The following is a 19,269-nucleotide window of genomic DNA, read 5'->3' on the forward strand; positions in this document are numbered from 1 at the left end:
TCCACCGCGGTCCTTTTCCCTCCCTCCCGCTCCTATCCGCCTGGGGCGGAGGAAAGTCCCAGACTTAAGGTCCGCTCCTTTGAACCTCCGGCTGGTGGTCTGGGAAAGTGGAAGGGTCCACGAAGTCTCACCAAGACAAGTCTGCAGCGTATCTGTTCCCTAAAGTTCAGCGATTACCCATTGGTTTTTAAGACAGGCTCAAGGAGCAAGTGCTTTAATTCTTTGGGAGGGGCAGGGCCCCAGGGTCCAGCCTCTTGGGGCTCCCTCAAATCCAAATCGGCGACTTAGAACTTCCCAGCTCACCCTAACAAAGCGCGAGATCCATTTCGTATCCAGGACTTAGCCCCAACTTCTGCATTTCAAACTCAGTCCTTGGGGATAAATCCACGGGGTGCGGACACCTTAGGAAAAGGCCATTAACTGTGGGACGGAGGGTGTGGCAACTAGTAAGGCTGGCCCTTGGGGGACTGAATGTCACTAGTTTAAAGTGAAGGTTATCAAAGACAGAGTCTTAATTTTTCTGGACCCTGCGTTAGGCCTCCTCTACCTGGTCAAACCAGGGAAATGCAGTGAGGCCTCAGTTCAATTCATCAAGCATTTATTGACCACCTACTATGTAGGCACTGTGCTAGGCAGTAAGGATAATACCTGGTGGTCAAGGCCCGCCCTCGAAAGCCTCTTTTTCCAATGTTGCCCCTTATCATCTCTCTTTCCCTAAGTGACAAGAATTAGTTGGTATCAGACAGACAGACATATGGTGGGTAAAATATATTAAGTACTTTCTATATGTCAGGCACTGTGCTAAGTGAAAGGGATATAAACACAAGCAAGCAAGACAGTCCCTGCCCTCAAAAAGCTTTTATTCTGATGCAGAAAAGACATCACATAAAGATGAGTTAGAAGGGGGCCTGGGTGGACAGGTTATCTGATGGGGAAGTGGTATGGTGGGAGGCCCGGAGGACTGCAAGATGAAACAAATGCTAACCTATCCAAGCCAAGGAACCTTGCTTAGAGTATAGGTTATGGGTGGAAAGTTTAGAGTAGATAGAAGTGGATATTATTATTTTGGGAAGTTGGATCACTATTTTCTGTTCTATGTGTCTAGTGACCTCACTGAACTATAGGATTAAACCTGGAAGGGACCTTAGAGATCATTTAGTTCAAACCTCCCCTTTTACAATTAAGAAAGGCCCAGAAAATTGAGGCCCAGAAAAATCGGATGACCTGTCCCATGGACATTAGGAGCATATGTGGTATTTGAACCCAGATCCTGTGGTCTTTTAAATGCAGCCTCCTGCCTTCCCCCAGTGTTGGGATCCCAGAACCAATGAAAATACTCACCTATATGATCTCATTCTAGAAAGGCAGATGATCTTTCACTCTACTCACACACTGAAATTACCATGTCACAACTGTAAAGATCTGTGATGTCATTGAAATTGGTGCTCCTTCCACCCATGCAGACAGAAGTCCCTTCCCCAGCTTATAGGCCAGCCTGTTTTCATATGTTGTCATGACAAAAAAGAAACAAAACAAAACAAAAAACAGTCATTGCCTTGTAAACAACCCTCAAAAGATGAGCCTCTCCAGACTTGGGGATGACAGACATACAATCAAAGGGCCCTTACTCAAAGATTCCCAGTTTCACTGGATCTGCTAAGACCTTGGCTTTGTTGGCATAATCTTTGGGAACACAAGGTCACCAAGTATTAGAGGGCAACTCAAAACAAAGAATCAAAAAAGACCTGGGGGGCAGCTAGATGACACAGTGGATAGAACACCAGCCCTGGAGTCAGGAGTACCTGAGTTGGGGTCTGGCCTCAGACACTTAACACTTACTAGCTGTGTGACCCTGGGCAAGTCACTTAACCCCAATTGCCTCACTAAAAAAAAAAAAAAAGACCTGGGTGGCTATGTTACCTCTGACACATTAGCTATTCCATCATGTCTTTCTGAGTCTTGGTTTCTAAACCTGTAAAATTGGGATAATTACAGCCCCTGACCTCACAAGACTATCCTAAGGATCAGCTGGATAATGTACATAAACACTTTGCAAATTTTAGGTGTCAACTTTTATTAGTAGAAAGTGCTTTATCTAATATATTTAAATGTAATATATATACATATAACATATATAAGTACATATTTATAGATTAGCTCCTATGACATGCAATTCATAGCAGCTCTGAGGTAGACAGTACCGGTATGATTCTGCCAAATAAAAATGCAGATGGGGAAACAGACCCAGAGATTAGTGGCAAAATAAGGACTCATCCTGTGTCTTCCAACTCCAAATTACTCTAGTCTAGGTTAGTAACAACTTAACTAGCTAAAATATTAGCAAGGATTTAATCATCAGATTAATTTATTAGTAATCTGATATGTAGCAAGAGGCATCTGTGGGATATTAGTCTAGGGCAGGGGATCTTAACCTGGGGTCTGTGAACTTTAAAAAATATATATTTTGATAATTATTTCAATATAAGAAGAAAAAACCAAGCACTTATTAAGTACCTATTACATGCTAGGCACTGTGCTAAGAACTTTACAAATCCTATTGCATTTGATCCTCACAACAATCCTGGCAGATAACTGCTTTTATTATCTTTATTTTGCAGACAAGGAAATTAAAGCAGAGGTTTAGTGACTTGCCCAGAGTCACACAGTGACTAAGGCTAGATTTGAATTCAGGTCTTCCAGACTCCAATCCCAGGAATCTATACACTTTATCACTTAGCTGCCTCTATGAAGTAGATTTCCTTTGCAATCCAATGTGTTTTATATATTTAAAAGTATTTTTCTGAGAAAGAAGCCAAAGGCTTTACCAGATTACTAAAGGGGTCCATAATAGATAAACAAAATAAAGAACCCCAGTCTAGGTTGAAAGACTAGGAAGGGCTAAAAAAAAAGTCCTACAGTTATCTGATAGCCGGTTATTTTCCCCATCCCAACACACACCTTACCAAGACACAAAGATACAGCTACCCTACCCAAACATACCTCTCAGGCTGTAAGTTGTCATTCTATAACTTTTTATTTTTACCCTTTGAGCCTTTTACCTGATTTCTCATGAATGAAATACTGGGGACCTGGTACACAGCTTGGTTTGTCTGTTTACATGTCCCCTAGAGATGTCCTAATATTGAGGAGAAAGCCCAGCCTTAAGGAGATGAGACTCATTTAAAACATGGGATCCTAGGACTGCAAAATTTTAAAAGTCAGAAGGGACTTTAGAAATAAGTTAGTCCAATCCCCTCCCTTTTCAGAGGAGAAAATTAGGTTCACGAGTATTATACACAGCTAGTTACTGTCAGAGGTGGAGTTTTAATCCAGATCTTTTGGAGTCCTAGTCTAGTACTCTAGATATTAAATCTAATATTTAATTCTCTTTAAGAAAAGAAAATCATTCTAAACTTAAGTTTGTAACAAAAATAATCAAAATCAATGTACAAAACAGGGTATAAATATCACCTCAAACCCATAGCTTTTAACTAGGTAGAACCAAATAAATCAACAATAAGGAAACAAGAAGTTACTTTTGTTCTGTATCCACTTCTAGGTCTGCCAAAGTTAGGCTACAATTGAACCTGTTTTCTTTCCTTTTTTCTTTCTTTTCGAAACATACCTATGGTTTTCATGGACACAGTTATGGCTCCACTGACTTTGCAGGCCATTTCATTATATAGGTCTTTCCTTAAAATTAGATTATGAGGGGGCGGCTAGGTGGCACAGTGGATAAAGCACAGGCCCTGGATTCAGGAGTACCTGAGTTCAAATCTGGCCTCAGACACTTGACACTTACTAGCTGTGTGACCCTGGGCAAGTCACTTAACCCCCATTGCCCTGCAAGAAAAAACAAATTAGATTATGAGCTATTAGATTATAAACTCTTTGAGGGCAGATAATGCCTTTTGCCTCTTGTTGTCTTCCCAGAAATAGCACATACAAGGTAGTTTAAAAAAAGTTTTTTGATTGATTAATAATCCAATATGCCATTATTCCAGAGTTGTAATCAAAGTCATATAAGAGTCTATGAAACACCTCTTTGCGACTTTCTGACTCACACATTCCTTCCTGTTCTGTCCAAAGAGTGAAGGTGCCAATTTACCCACAGCTCTGACACCATGAAATGAATCAGGTGCTAGCACTAATCTCCATGGGACTGGGAGTTCAAGCCATGGAGACCTTGAAGCCAGGATTCCCACCTGGATGGTGCAGGCAGTCAACCTGGCCAGGAGACCAGAAGTAGCCAAGGAATCGGGACTAGAGTTCAATGGGGATTTTGGATTTGGAATCGGGACTGTGCTATATGAAGCTAAACTATGAACCTAATCACCTTCTCCCTGTAAAGACTGAGCTAGTGCAAGGCAGAGAACTGTGCCTCCCATGTGTCAGAGGAGTATGTTTGTATATTTGTTGTCATACATTTTGAAGTAAATATTACTTTGTAAAATTTTATTAGAGAATTAGTAGCTCAATGTAACTGGGGTACCGGGGACCCTGATAAAAAATGGGTTGGTTTGCCAGTTCCCTGGCCAGACATTCTGTATTTATGAGAATTTTTCTAGCAGATATGATGTTGAGGAATCACTCATCATCACTGCCACTGTACTGGAATACTGTGGTACATACCACTCCTCTTCTCTACAGCCCCATCCCTGACCTTCTTCCAGCCCTCCCATAAAGAGTGTTGCTTCGGACTTAAAAAAAATCACTTACTATATTCCAGGCTCTGTGTTGTGTTCTAGGGATACAAAGAAAGGCCAAAAAGAAAGAAAAAAGTCTCTGCTTTCAAGGAATTCACAGGGATTCTTTTGGAAACTTCATAGTTCTTTTCATAAACTCAAGCTTCTCCTGAAACAAACCTATTCTTAGCTCACTTTAAAAACCAATAGACAGGGCAGCTAGATGGTGCAGTGGATAGAGCATTGGCCCTGGATTCAGGAGTACCTGAGTTCAAATCCGGCCTCAGACACTTAACACTTACTAGTTGTGCGACTCTGGGCAAGTCACTTAACCCCAATTGCCTCACTTAAAAAAAAAAAAGTCTGTCTTTCTCTCTATTTTTTTTTGAGGGGCAATGAGGGTTAAGTGACTTGCCCAAGTTCACACAGTTAGTAAGTGTCAAGTGTCTAAGGTCGGATTTGAACTCAGGTTCTCTTGAATCCAGGGCTGGTGCTTCATCCACTTTGCCACCTAGCTGCCCCAAAAACCAATAGTCTTTAAATGATATTTTATGAATTGAAGTTATAGAAGAACGTAGTCTCTGAAGAATTAAAATTGAGGATGACCCAAAGGACTGTAGAAAATTACATGGTAGGCTTGAGTAGGCTGCAATTTGATCAATACATATGGGGATTTATGAAGGAGAAGCAGTATAACAGATATCAGAAAAAATGTATGCCTGGAGAAAAAGATGAGTCAGTCATGTATTGAGAGGGAGGGACCACTGATACACAGCCTTAGGACTCCACTGGTGTTCACAACATTTGAGATAGACATAGATAGATAGCTATAGATGATAGATAGATAGATAGATAGATAGATAGATAGATAGATAGATAGATAGATAGATAGATAGATAGATAGATAGATAGATAGATAGATAGATGGTAGACACACAGACATACACACTTGTGTGTATGTCTGTGTTTGTGTCTGTGTATCTATGTATGTGTCTATGTATATAGATATAGATATAAATATACACACAGACACACATTGAAGAGAGCATGGATTTATTGGAGTAGAAGTGTCAACCTTGTGGAGCCCACAACACTCCTAAATGAAATCCAACCTAGATTAAAATGTAATTGGGAAATATTGAGCAAAATTTAAAAAACAAAACAAAGTACAGTAACATATAGGTAATATTACATTTTTAAACTAGTCAATATGCTGTCAGCAGGGCTGATTATATATAGATTAGTGACCATGGTTTTTATTTGAATTTGACACCACTACAGTGAGATGTTACAGGTTTTTTATTTACAATTTATAATTCCATAAGATGCCAACCCTGAATTTGGTATCATAGGGTTATGAACTTTTAGGGACATAAAAGTTTATCTGGTCCCAACTTCTCATTTTACCAGTGAGCAACCTGAGGCCCAGACATGTCAAGTAATTTGTCCAAGAACATAGGGGTAGTAAGTAGCAGAGCTAGAATTCAAACCCAGGTCCCAAACTACAAATCCAGCCCCTTTTTCGTAGTACCACACTCAGATGAAATTCCAGCTTACTATTTCTCTAGACCTTAGTTTTCTCATCTGTAAAATGTCAGAATTAGACTAGATACCTATTCTAGCTCTAAATAGACACACTACGATAATGGATCTACACCTACATACTATGATGATGGATCTTGACTCTAATAAGAAGGATTTTGTTGAGTCACGTCCAACTCTTCATGACCCTATTTGTGCTGTCTTGGCAAAGATACTGAAGTGGTTTGTCATTTCCTTCTCCAGCTCATTTTACAGCTGCTGAACTGAGGCAAACAGGGTTAAATAACTTGCCCATGGTCACACAGCTAGTAAGTGTCTGAGGCCAGATTTGAACTCACAAAGAAGTCTTCTTGACTCTAGGCCCAGTATTCTATTCATTGTGCCACCTAGCAACCCCTAATAAGAGGGATTAGATTTAAATTAAAAGGAACTCCCTGACTCTTGAAGAGATATGACATGAACTAGACTACCCTGGCAGACCATGAACATGGCCTTCTGTGGAAGGACAGTTCAAGACAAATCCTCATTTACAAAAGTATTTGAATCTTCACTCTTTCACTTACTACTGTATGACCTTGGAGAAGTCACAACCTTTCTAGGTCTCATTTCCTCATTTGTTAAAGGAGGAAGAGCATTAGAGCTGAAGACCTCTAAGGTGCCATTCTGCTCTAAATCAATGATCCTATGTTTGGGCTAAGGAAGAAGCTGTTCTATTATGTAAGAGGAAAGATAGTGTGACCCTCTAATGGGCTCTGGGGTGAGATCATATTCTTTTGTTCCCCTCACTTTGGGTCTCAGGATTCAGACTCCCTCTACAGGCTCAAATCTGGAGTTTTCCCTGTGTTTTGTCTCTTGCACAGGTGGGGCATAGCTGACTCAGCTATGAGTCTGAGTTTCGGCAGTGCGGAGCATATTGCGGAACAGGGGCCCTGATTCATGGCAATAGGGAATTCCCTTTGCCTATGTGCTCATTCCCAGCCTATCTAGGCTTTTTAAGGGGTGAGTGGGCTTCCTCTCATTGGGCAAAGATGTTAATCTCTCCAATGCCAAAGGTATTGCAAGAGAGACCAGTCCACCATCACTAACTTCCACTACTAACACCATTGTCTATAGTTGCCCAAAGGGCAGGGGTGAGCAGAAGGTGTGGAAAATGGACTTTGTCATATAAGTGTTTTAGGTCCTAGTGAGTGTGCAAAGGCCTAGTATATAGTAAATAGAGTCCTGGGCTTGGACTCACTCAAGAGGTCCAAGTTCAAACCCAGCTTCAGACACTTAGTGACTATAAAATAGGAGATAATAAGCCCATGTAATTAATTTTAATATAAATATTTTTTCAATAAGTGAGATTACACTTTTATTATATTTAAATGTCTAAACATGGAAATAAGGATAAATAAGGATAAAATAGGAATAATAACAATAACTACCTTACCAGGTTTTTGTGAAGATCCAATGAGATAATCTATGTCAAGTACTTTGCAAACTTGAAAGTAGCTATGTCAGTATAAATCATAATAATGATAGCTAGCATTTATATAGCACTTAAATATTTGCATAGCACTTTGCAAATTTTATCTCATTTGATCCTCACAGCAACTCTGGGAGGTGGGTACAATCATTATCCCCATTTTCCAGATTCCCATTTATAAGGTAGAGGCTCTTAACCATTTTAGTGTAATGAGCTTCTCAAACAGTATGGTGAAACCTATAGACTCCTTTTCAGAATAAAGTTTTTAAATACTTGAAGATTTCAGCTACAGGGTAATGTCTATAGTTGTTTTTTTTTCCTCATCTGATTCACAGACCCTCTGAAATCTCTCCCAAGATTCTTTGGGGTTTGTGGAGAATGGGCTAGGCAGGTGACTTGTCTCACACTAAAAAACAAAATGTTGAAGTAAGAGGGATTTGTTGTTGTTCAGTCATTTCAGTCATGCCTGACTCTTTGTGACCCTATTTGGGGTTTTCTCAACAAAGACACTGGAGTGGTTTGCCATTTCCTTCTCCAGCTCATTTCACAGATGAGGAAACTGAGGCAAACAGGGTGAAGTGATTAGAGTTAGATATAAGAAAGAACTTTCTGGCTCTTTGGAGAGGTTATGCATGGGAAACAGATAAAGGAAACTCTCCTATTGGAGATGTTTTCTACTTGCTAGAATGGATCCTGAGTTCTGTGATACCTAACCCCAATTCCTCCTTCTCCTTTTTTCTAGTCTGTGTATTTTTGGCCCCACCCTCAGCATTGCAGGGTGCCAGGGGTTGTGTGGGCCTGCAGTGAGCAATAACCGTATGATGCATTGGCTCCTTTCCCTCCAAGTCCTATCTTACAACCTTGCCCCTAGCAAAGTGTCATTCCAGAGGATCTAACACACCTCCCAAGACCCTAAAATGAAGCCTGCATTTCTTGTTATTGTTGAGGGCTGCGAGTGGGTGTGGGGGTTGGGGATAAGAGACCCTAAGGAGAAAAGGTGTGAGACTGCAATTCCTTAACAACAAAAAAGTAATTATTTGGTCCCTGGAATTTGGACAGATGGCTCTGTAATGTAGTCCCATAAAACTAATGGATTTGGCAGCTCTGTGACATGGTGTAATAGATATAACAGTGGAGTGGTAGTCAGGAAGACCTGGGTTCCAATCCTGCCCCAAACATTTTATTCACTATGTGAACCCAGTTCATATGTTCAAATGTAAAATGAAGATAATGGCAACTGCCTCATGAAACTATAGTGACGATCAAATGAGATAACATGGAAAGTGAGTTGCAAACTTTAAATTACTCTTAAAATGCTTGTTATTTCTTGTTATTTTTACTTTGTCCCTAAACCACACTGCATAAGTTTCCCCAAGAAAGGTTTTGATTTCCCTCCCCCCCTCCCCCTCACACACACATAATTCCCTACTACCTGGATCTATGTTGGGATACCAGGAGGAATTGAATTGGCATCCACTCAAAGTCACTTAAAAGTCTGTAACAGTCTCCACACACTTTTCAATCAGGATTAATTGCTGTGCTCTGCCTCGAACTAGTTCTATGACCTTAGGAAAACTCTCTGAGTCTCAGTTTCCTTATTTGTAAAATTGGAAAAATAATACATATGCTAGGTTCATTGTGAAAGTCTTTTGTGAATTCTAAATTGCTGGCCTATGTTAGACAGTAATATGCTAGGGAGACAGCTAAGTATAGTAGATCATATACTGGACCTGGAGTCAGAAAGACCTTGGTTCAAATTCTGCCCCAGACATTAACTAGTTGTGTGACCCTGGGCAAGTCACTTGATTTCTTTTAGCCTCAGTTTCCTCATATGTAAAATGAGGAATAATAATTGTATCATCCTCCTTCCAAGATTGTTGTGAGGAGTTAATGAGATGATACATGTAAAGCTTTTTGCATTTCTTAAAGTCTATATAAATGTTAGCTATTGGAGGATAGTTTTCAAAACTAGCCACTAACACACTCTTTGCAATTTTACCTTCTTCTTCTTCTTCTTCTTCTTCTTCTTCTTCTTCTTCTTCTTCTTCTTCTTCTTCTTCTTCTTCTTCTTCTTCTTCTTCTCCTTCTCCTTCTTCTTCTTCTTTTTCTTCTTCTTCTTCAATGAGGGTTAAGTGACTTGCCCAGGGTCACACAGCTAGTAAGTATCAAGTGTCTGAGTCCGGATTTGAACTCAGGTCGTCCTGAATTCAGGGTGGGTGCTTTACCCACTGGGCCACCTAACTGCCCCCCAATTTTACTTCTAACCTCACTCAATTCAACTCAAACTGCTATTCCCGGGGCTTGGTCCTGGACCCTTTGTGCTTCCCCCTCTATACTGTTTTACTTGATGATCTCATAAACTCCCATAGATTATCATCTCTGCTTATGATTCTCAAATCTATCCAGCCAGCCCTCTATCTTGTAGGCATCTTAAACTCGACACGTCCTAAGCTTATTATCTTTTCCTCAAAACCATCCCCTTTCCAAAAGTCCTTATTACTACTGAGGGGATCCCCATCCTCCCAGTCCCTCAGGTGTTATTTTCAACTTCTCACTGTCTCTCACCTCCTTCCCCTGCCCCCCTCGCCATATCCAATCTGTTGCCAAAGCCTGTCGATTTTACCTTCCGAACGTAATCTATTTGCCCCCTTCTCTCCTCTGACGCTGCCGCCATTTTGGTGCATCATCTGCTCATCCCAGGAGTATTAGAATAGGCTGCTCATAGGTTTGCCTGCTTCAAGCCTCTCCCCACTCCAGTCTATCCTCCATTAAGCTGTCAAAGTGATCTTCCTTAAGTGCAGCTCTGACCCAGCCCCACCGCACCAACTCTACCTCAATAAACTTCCTATCACCTTCAGCATCAAAGATAGAATCCCGTTTGAACCTGTTTCTCCTCCCCCCTACCTTTCCAGTCTTCTTACACCTTACCCCCTGCCTAGTTCATTCTGATCGAGTGACACCGACCTCCTCGCTGTTCCTCAAACAAAACACCTCGTCTCCATTTTCGATGCCTATCCTCAGTGCATGGATTGTTCTCCCTTCTCATCTCTGCATCTTGGCTTTCCTTTTTGTTTTTTGGTTACAGTTCCACCTAAACTCCTACCTTATATGGGAAGCCTTTGCTAGTTCCTTTTAATTCTAGTTAATTATTTCTAATTTATCCTTCACATTGTTTGTACGTGGTTATTTGCTTTTGTCTCCCCGATGAGTTCCTCATTAGGTTCTGAGCTTCTCTGGGGCAAGGACTATCTTTTGCCTTTCTTTCTACTCCTGGTGCTTAGCATAGCATCTGGCACATAATGGGCACTTATAAGTGTTTGTTGACTGAATCTCTCCAAAGTTACCAATAATCTCTCTTTTAAATTTTTTCAAGTTTTTATTGATTTTTTTTTGTTTCTTACATCAATCTAGTATCCCATATATCACTCCCCCTCCCCCTTCTAGAGAGAGATTCGTATAACAAAGAGTATTTTTTAGAGAGGGGGGAAAAGTCAGCACAACTGATTAATACATTGAATAAATCCAAACACATATGCAATGTACAACACCTGTGGACCTCCCACTTCCAGGAAGGAGTAGCTTGGAAATGTTTTCTTCTTCTTCTACATTTGAGTCCCATTTGATCTTTATAGTTTTGTTTTATTGACTTTTGATTTTTTGGTATGTTGTTGTTCTTTCCGTTTACATTGTTGTAATCATTCTGTATGATGTTTTCTTGATTCTGCTTGCTTACATTCTGCATCAGTTCATGTAGCTCTTTCCATACTTCTCTGTATTTTATCATATATATAATTTCTTACAGCATAGTAATATTCTATTACATTCATATACACAATTTGTTTAGCTATTCCCCAGGTGATGGGCATCTACTTTATTTCTAATTCTTAGCTATCACAAAAAGTGTTGCTATAAATATTTTAGAGTATATGGGGACATTTTTCTTATTGGCTTCCTTGGAGTATAAGCCCAATAATGTAGTCACCTGTTCAAAGGGTATGGATATTTTAGTTGCTTTATTTTCATAATTCCAAATTGCTTTCCAATATGGTTGTACCATTTAATAGCTCCACCAACAATGCATTAGTGGGCATATCTTCCCACAACCCCTCCAACATTAACATTTATCAGTTTTTGTCATTTCTGCCAATTTGCAGGGTAGCAAGTCAAACATCAGTGTTGTTCTGATGTGCATTTCTCTTATTATTAGTGACTAGGAGCATTTTTTTCATGTGGCTTTGAACACTTTGCAGTTCTTTTGAGAATTGTTTGTTTTGGGTTTTTTTTTTTGCGGGGCAATGAGAGTTAAGTGACTTGCCCAGAGTCACACAGCTAGTAAGTATCAAGTGTCTGAGGCTGGATTTGAACTCAGGTCCTCCTGAATCCAGGGCCGGTGCTTTATCCACTACACCACCTAGCTGCCCCTGTCAATCTATATTAACAAAAGTTCCCTACCCAGAGCTCCATACACTGATGAGATCACATGTTTGGAGTTCCCTTGCCCCCTTTCTTCCTTAATCCATGACCTCCTCTACCCTCACTCCCCCTTCCTCCCAAAAAACCAATCAAATTATTTATATACATTGTCTCCCTCATTGAATATAAATTCTTCAAGAGCAGGGATGTCTTTATTTCTCTCTTTATTTCCTCAGCTAATAGAAAATGGGTGATGATTAATAAATACTCTTGGATTATTCTCCTTCTCTGGCACTCAGTAGTGCGTTGTTCCAGGCAAAGAAGACCTATTTCCTCTCTTATCTATTCTAGCTTAAGGGAAAGAGTTCCGTTCCTAGACTTTGGGCAAGACATTTTTTGGGGGGGAGGTGTAGGGAAGGGAACAAGCATCAATTAAGCACTTACTGTGGGCTATGTACTATCATTTAAAGCATTGGGGTGTGTTTCTTCACCTGTAAAATGAGAAAATTGGATATCTAAGTTCAATTATCATTTTAAAATTGTACTTATTGTGTAATTAGAATCTTCTGCATTTAGCATCCTCCATCCCAACAAACCCCAGCAAATTAGCAAAACCTTAGGCTCACATTTTATGCCTAACAAAATAGCAGCTTCAGAAGTGAGAGAAGTGAGTTATTGGATGTGTTTTGGGAAAATAGAATTGGGGGGGTGGTAACAGTGGCAGGGAACCCTCTCTTCTCTCTGCTGATTGGATTCTGAGGTCCAAGTTAGTTCTAAGGCATTTTTATTAATTCTGATAATCAAGTATGGATAACCCTAAAGGGCAGGAAGGGAGGATTTGAATGGGGCCCTTTGACAGTTAGACATCGATAAATAGTTCCCTCCCAGTCTCCCACAGCCAAACCTCTCCCCACCGTGGGAACTTTCTCTTTCATAAGATCAGCTGTTATTTCCAACCACAGTTTCACTATCAAATCACCCATAAGTTTTTGGGGGGTGGAGGGTGGGGAGGGCAATCCAACATGTATTAATTAAGGGCACACTGTGCCAGGTGCTGTGAGAGATACAAAGGTTTCTGACTTCAAAGCAACAAGATATAGTGGAAGGAACTGCGGCCAGAAGACCTGAGTTCAAAATCTGCTTCCTGACACTTCCAGCTGTGTGACCTTGAAACAATCCCTACACCACTGTGAGCATTGGGTTTCTTAGGAGTCAAAAGAGGAAAATAATATCCATACTACTTATTTTATAGGGTTATTGTGAAGATCCAATGAAATAATGGATATGAAAGCTCTCTAATTATAAAATTTTATCATTATTAGGGGAGGTAAAAAGAGGTAGGCAGATAGCCGTAATTCAAGGTAGACTGATAAGTGTTTAGGAGAGGTACAAAGTGCTGGGTAGGAGTTTGAGAAGAGAGGTCATTTCTGGCCAAAGGATTCTGGGAAGGCTTTTGGGGGAAGGTGGTTTCTCCAATTTCAAACAAACTTCAAATATCAGCTGGCAGAGATGAGTGGGGAGTGGGTCGGTGCATTCCAGGTATAGGGGCTTGCACCAGCAAAGATGAAAGGTAGAGAAGCAAGAGGAAACAAAGTCTCCTGACTTTGAAGAAGAAAAGGTTCTTCAAAATAAATAAGTAAATGAATGGATGGATGAATGAAGAAAAAAAGAAAAAGAAAAGGGTCTTCAAAATAAATAAGTAAATAAGTAAATAAATGAAGAAAGGAAGGAAGGAAGGAAGGAAGGAAGGAAAGAAGAAAGAAAGAAAGAAAGAAAGAAAGAAGGAAGGAAGGAAGGAAGGAAGGAAGGAAGGAAGGAAGGAAGGAAGGAAGGAAGGAAGGAAGGAAGGAAGGAAGGAAGGAAGGAAGGAAGGAAGGAAGGAAGGAAGAAAAAAGAAAAAGAAAAGGTGCTTCAGTTTGAATGAGTTCTACTCAGTTTGGGGAGTTAGCCAGGAACCCATTTAAAGGGTTGGAGAAGGTGTCAGGAAGGCTAAAGGGAAGAGAAGGGGATATGTATTTGTACAACTCCACTATGTGCTGGGGCACTTTGCTCCACACTTTACAAATATCATCTCATTTGATCCTCACAACAATTCTTTGAGGTGGGTACTGTTAACATCCCCATTTTACAGAATAGGAAACTGAGGTTAAAGTGATTTGCCCAGGGTCACATAGCTAATTAGTGTCTGAGGGTAGATTTGATCTCCAGTCTTCTTGATTCCAGGCTCAGTATGCTATCTGCTGCACTATCTAGGCTAGAGAACTTTGCCTTGATCTTATAGGTAATAGGGAGCCATAGGAAGTTTTTAAACAGAGAGAGCAGATATAAGGAACAAGAATCTGACAGGATAGGATGGATTGAAGCAAGGAGACACTGGGAATGGGAAAACCAGTTAGAAGTCTGAGAAAATGTGAGTCTGAACAAGGATCAGTGGGAAAGAAAAGTAGGGGAAAAGGGTAAGGAGGAGATGTAGCATATTGTTTTATAAAACAAAAGTAATTGATGAGCAAAGAATGTTATAAAAGAGAATCTTAGAACTAGATGACCTTGCTTGTATCACAACTAAAGAAGTGAGCCGGGGGGGGGGGGGGGGGGGGGGCAGCTAGGTGGCACAGTGGATAAAGCACCGGCCCTGGATTCAGGAGGACCTGAGTTCAAATTCGGCCTCAGACATTTAATGCTTAGTAGCTGTGTGACCCTGGGCAAGTCACTTAACCCCAATTGCCCCAGGGGGGATAAAAAAAGAAGTGAGCCCAGAGTGGTACTTATACTTATGAGCCGTTTATATCATGTTTTAATGAATTTTTATATAACAAAATATAGTAATAGTTGGGAAAGTGGAACACAAAAGGGGAGTACTATAGTGAAAATCAGGATATGTAGTTTTTAGCCCTACCATGACTATCTAAATCTATGACCTTGGGCAAATCACATGCTTTCTCTAGACCTTACTTTCCTCAACTGTAAAATGAGTCAAGCTAGATAATCATTAAGGTCCCTTCCAGTCCTAACATTCTGTTTATCTCTTACAGTGACAGGTACCTTTAAGAGAACTGGATGGGGGTGGGGGTGGGAGGGCAGGGCTGTCTAGGGGCCCAGGAGATAGGAAAGTTAAAAAAGGAGAAAGGGTAACAAGAGGGAAGGGAAAGTGCATTTATTAAGTACCTACTATGTGCCAGACACTGGGCTAAATCTTTTATAAATAGTATCTCATTCAAGCTCTGATGACCCCTCAAAACTTAGCTGGTAGAGAGCAGATTTGTGCAATAATTTGTAAGTGATTAGGAGAAGGGGTGGGGGAAAGAAAGTTTGTCCATTGAACCCTTTGCTTCAGTGGACTTCTTTCAAGTCTCTGTTGAAGTTCCATCTTCTAGAATATAAGGAATTTTTTATTTTTATTTATTTATTTGTTTGTTTATGCGAGGCAATGGGGGTTAAGTGACTTGCCCAGGGTCACACAGCTAGCAAGTGTCAAGTGTCTGAGGTCAGATTTGAACTCACTGTACTCCTGAATCCAGGGCTGGTGCTTTATCCACTGTGCCACCTAGCCTCCCCGCGAAGTTCCATCTTCTATAAGGAACCTTTCCTCTGAGACTACCCCGATCTGATCTGCATCTATCTCGTTTGAATCTTCTTTCCTCTGTTCAACTGTGAGTTAAATTTGAGACTACGGAAATGTCTTTTGCCTTTCTTTGTGCCACCAGCTCGGCACACAGTACCTGGTACATAGGAGGTGCTTAATAAATGCTTGTTGACTTGTTGACTTGGCTCTGCTAATTTATAAGAAATATCTTCTGTGTAATTTTGTTAACCTCTCTTGGGAAACTTTTTATCTTATCACCAGGTTTTTTGTTGTTGTTTTGGTTTGGTTTGGTTGTCTCTTTCTGACATTTATACTGATCGAGAAGCCAGAAATAAAGGATATTCACAGGCCATTGGTCAGTTGTCAGACAGCAACATCTGCCTAAGGATACATAACTCAAATTGAATCATAGCACTACAGCTGGAAAGGATCTTATAGGCCACATAATCTAACCCCCTCATTTTACAGATGAGGGGACTGAAGCTGCAAGGTTAAGTGACCTGCCTAAAGTCACACAGGTAGTAAGAGCCAAGATTTGAAACCTCGTGATCTAAGTCCATGTGATTCCTATTCTTTCCACAGCACCATTCTGCCAAGCCCTAGCTGGGTTAGGGAGGTACCTTTCTGGGAGCAATAGCAGCATCACTTGGTCCCATTGGTGTCCACCAAAGTAATCTAGACTCTCGACTATCCAGGAAAATGCCTGCCTGTCACTGTAGCCAATTCCTTAGGAATGCAAGGGATGGCTGGGATGCCTTCTATGCTCTGTCTAGTTCAGCTGTTTCCAAAACATCCTCAAAAGTGATGGAATATGTAAGCCTGACTTCTGGATAAACAGAGATGAAGCCAATCAGGCTTCTAGGAAAGCAACCTGGCCTTAAATAAGCATATAAAAAACTATTTGTGAAGGTGGGGTATTGCTGGTGTAAGACTAGACCTTAGCCTAAGTAAAGTGAGGGAGAGTGGAGCAGTAATATCTGGCTTTCTAGGAAGTAGATGGCCAGTTCTTTTCACCACCACCACCACCACCACCTCTAACTGATCAATGGAAATCTGGTAAAATACAAGTTTACCATTTCAATGGACCACCATTGTAATATAAATGCAAGCTTTACAAAATGAAAATGCCCAGACTGGGGGTGGCTAGGTGGCTCAGTGGTTGGAGCACCCTTGGAGTCAGGAGTACCTGAATTCAAATCTGGCCTCAGACACTTAACACTTACTAGCTGTGTGATCCTGGGCAAGTCACTTAACCCCAATTGCCTCACTAAAAAAAGAAAAAAGAAAAAAAAAAAGAAAATGCCCAGACTGTTAAAGTGTGTAATGCTTATTTGTAACCTGGGGAAACCCCCTTATCCTCTTTGAGCTTATTTCTTTTTTTGGACCTTGGGAATAATAATAAATAATTTTCACATTATCAACCCCTCTCAGGGTTATTTCCAGGAAAATAAACCTTAGAGCTTATAATAATGTAGCTTATTATTAGGATATGGGATCATCTAATCCAAACCCCTCATTTTCTGCTACCCCTATTTTGTATATCCAGATCCTAGAGGACAGAGAACCAGCCTCAGTCAGGAAGACTCCTAAGTCTGGAAGTGACCTTGGAGGTCATCGATTCCAACTCCCTCTTCTTAAAGCTGTGGAAACTGAGACAGAAAGCGATTAAGTAAGTGAATTACCTAGTATCACACCAAGTCTTCCTCTGATTCAAGCCTTGCCTAAAACAACTAATTACCTGCTTTGTCTTTGGAGGGTTTCCCTAATCTCTCACAGCCCCCAGTTATCCTTTGTAGAAGGGGTACCCATCCACATTAGAAGGGGGAGGTTCCTCTCCTGTGAGCTCCCTTCCTCTCCAATAGTGGTTTGAATAGGAAATTGTTCTTTTCAATAATATTCTCTTCTGCAACACTTCCAGTTTCTTATGAGTTCCATTCACTCCATTCCAATTTGATCACCAATTAAATGCCTGTTAGATGCCAAGTACCTTCAGCTAGGTGCCATAGAAACAAAAATGAAAGCATTGTAACCATGCCCTCAAGGACCTAAAATTCCATTGGGGAAAAGGAGAGGGGTGCACTATATTCACACACACACACACACACACACACAAAGTGAATAGAGAGAAAATTGAGTGGGGAGAGTGCACTAACAACTGGGGTGAGGGGGTCGGAGCTCAGTGGTTTAGTGGATAGAGTGCTGGACCTGGAGTTAGGTAGGTTCTGAGGTCAAATGCAGCCTGAGGACACCCATCAACAGTGTGACTATAGGCAGTTCACTTAGCCTCTGCCTGCTTCAGTTACCTCTGAGGGTTGTTGAGAGGGTAAAAGGAAATAACATTTGTAAAGCAGTTTGCAAACCTTAAACCACTATATAAACACTAGCTAATAGTATTACTCAGGGAGGAGTTGGTGACTAAATTGAACCTCTAAGGAAGATGAGGAATGAATTTGAGTCCAACTCCATCTCTAAAAATGGATTTTTCTGTATTTTAAAAGGTGCTGAACATATGAAAGAAGACACTATCTGTATCCAGAAAAAGAACTGATAGACGTATGTATAGAATGATTATATGTGTGTGTGTGTATCTGTATCTATATCTATATCTATCTATCTACCTATCCAACTATCTATCTATCTATCTATCTATCTAATGTTTAATGGTAGCCATGGTGGGAGGGGAGAAAAAAAGGATAAAAAAAGACATTTACATGATAACTTTATTATATATTTTAAAAGAATAGCAAGTTGTACATACTAGATTTGTAGTTTCATCTTTTTAAAATTCTACTATGTTACAGAGATGATTGTTTTATTTCATAAATTAAAAATTCAATAATTATTTTTAAAAGGTCACTAGTTCTCAGGATACTGGGTGGAAATTTGCAAGGCTAGAGGCTAAGGGTTAAGAAAATGGAGGACAAATAAGTATTGAGAAGGGGAAGGGTGCTAAGGAGAAGGGACTGAGTAACTAGGGCTGGAAGAGCCTCAGGCTTAGAAGTAATATCCAAGTAAGGTTCTGTCTTGGGTTGTATCTGCTGCCTGTGCATGTTATTGTGCCCTGTGGGTATGAAGGAGATGACAAAGGTCCACAGTCCTTCTTTTAGTCTGGGCTCAGGAAGTTGGTTGTGGGAGCACAGCAGAGGGCTGGGACTCTCACTTAGCATCAAGGTGGGGAGGCCCCAGAGTTTCACTTGGGCTCAGAGCAGGCATTACAACCTCCCAGTTACTATTCAAGGTTGTGGCAAGTACCAGCTCGTCTCCTCCGCCTGTCAGGGAAACTGTCCGCTTCCCTAGCTCAGGTCTGGACTAGCTTCCATCTTGCAACCCAGGTTCTATTGCCTTGGCAGGGAGTTATTTGGGGGTTGGTGATAGTTTGACTGTGAGTTTCATTTCTAAAGAGTTTCTACCCTTGGCAGTCCAGATGACTGGAGTTCATGGGCACAGATAGATGTCTCCTACTATAGCATTGGTGGATTATAGAAGAGCAGGGGGAAGAGTGAACTAGGAGTGAAGGGGGGACCCCAAGAAGAGAGAAAAGAAAAGGGGAATGGAGGAACAGGTAAATTTCACTTCTG

The sequence above is a fragment of the Dromiciops gliroides genome, chromosome 4 (assembly GCF_019393635.1).
Source record: "Dromiciops gliroides isolate mDroGli1 chromosome 4, mDroGli1.pri, whole genome shotgun sequence".
Taxonomy (NCBI): Eukaryota; Metazoa; Chordata; class Mammalia; order Microbiotheria; family Microbiotheriidae; genus Dromiciops; species Dromiciops gliroides.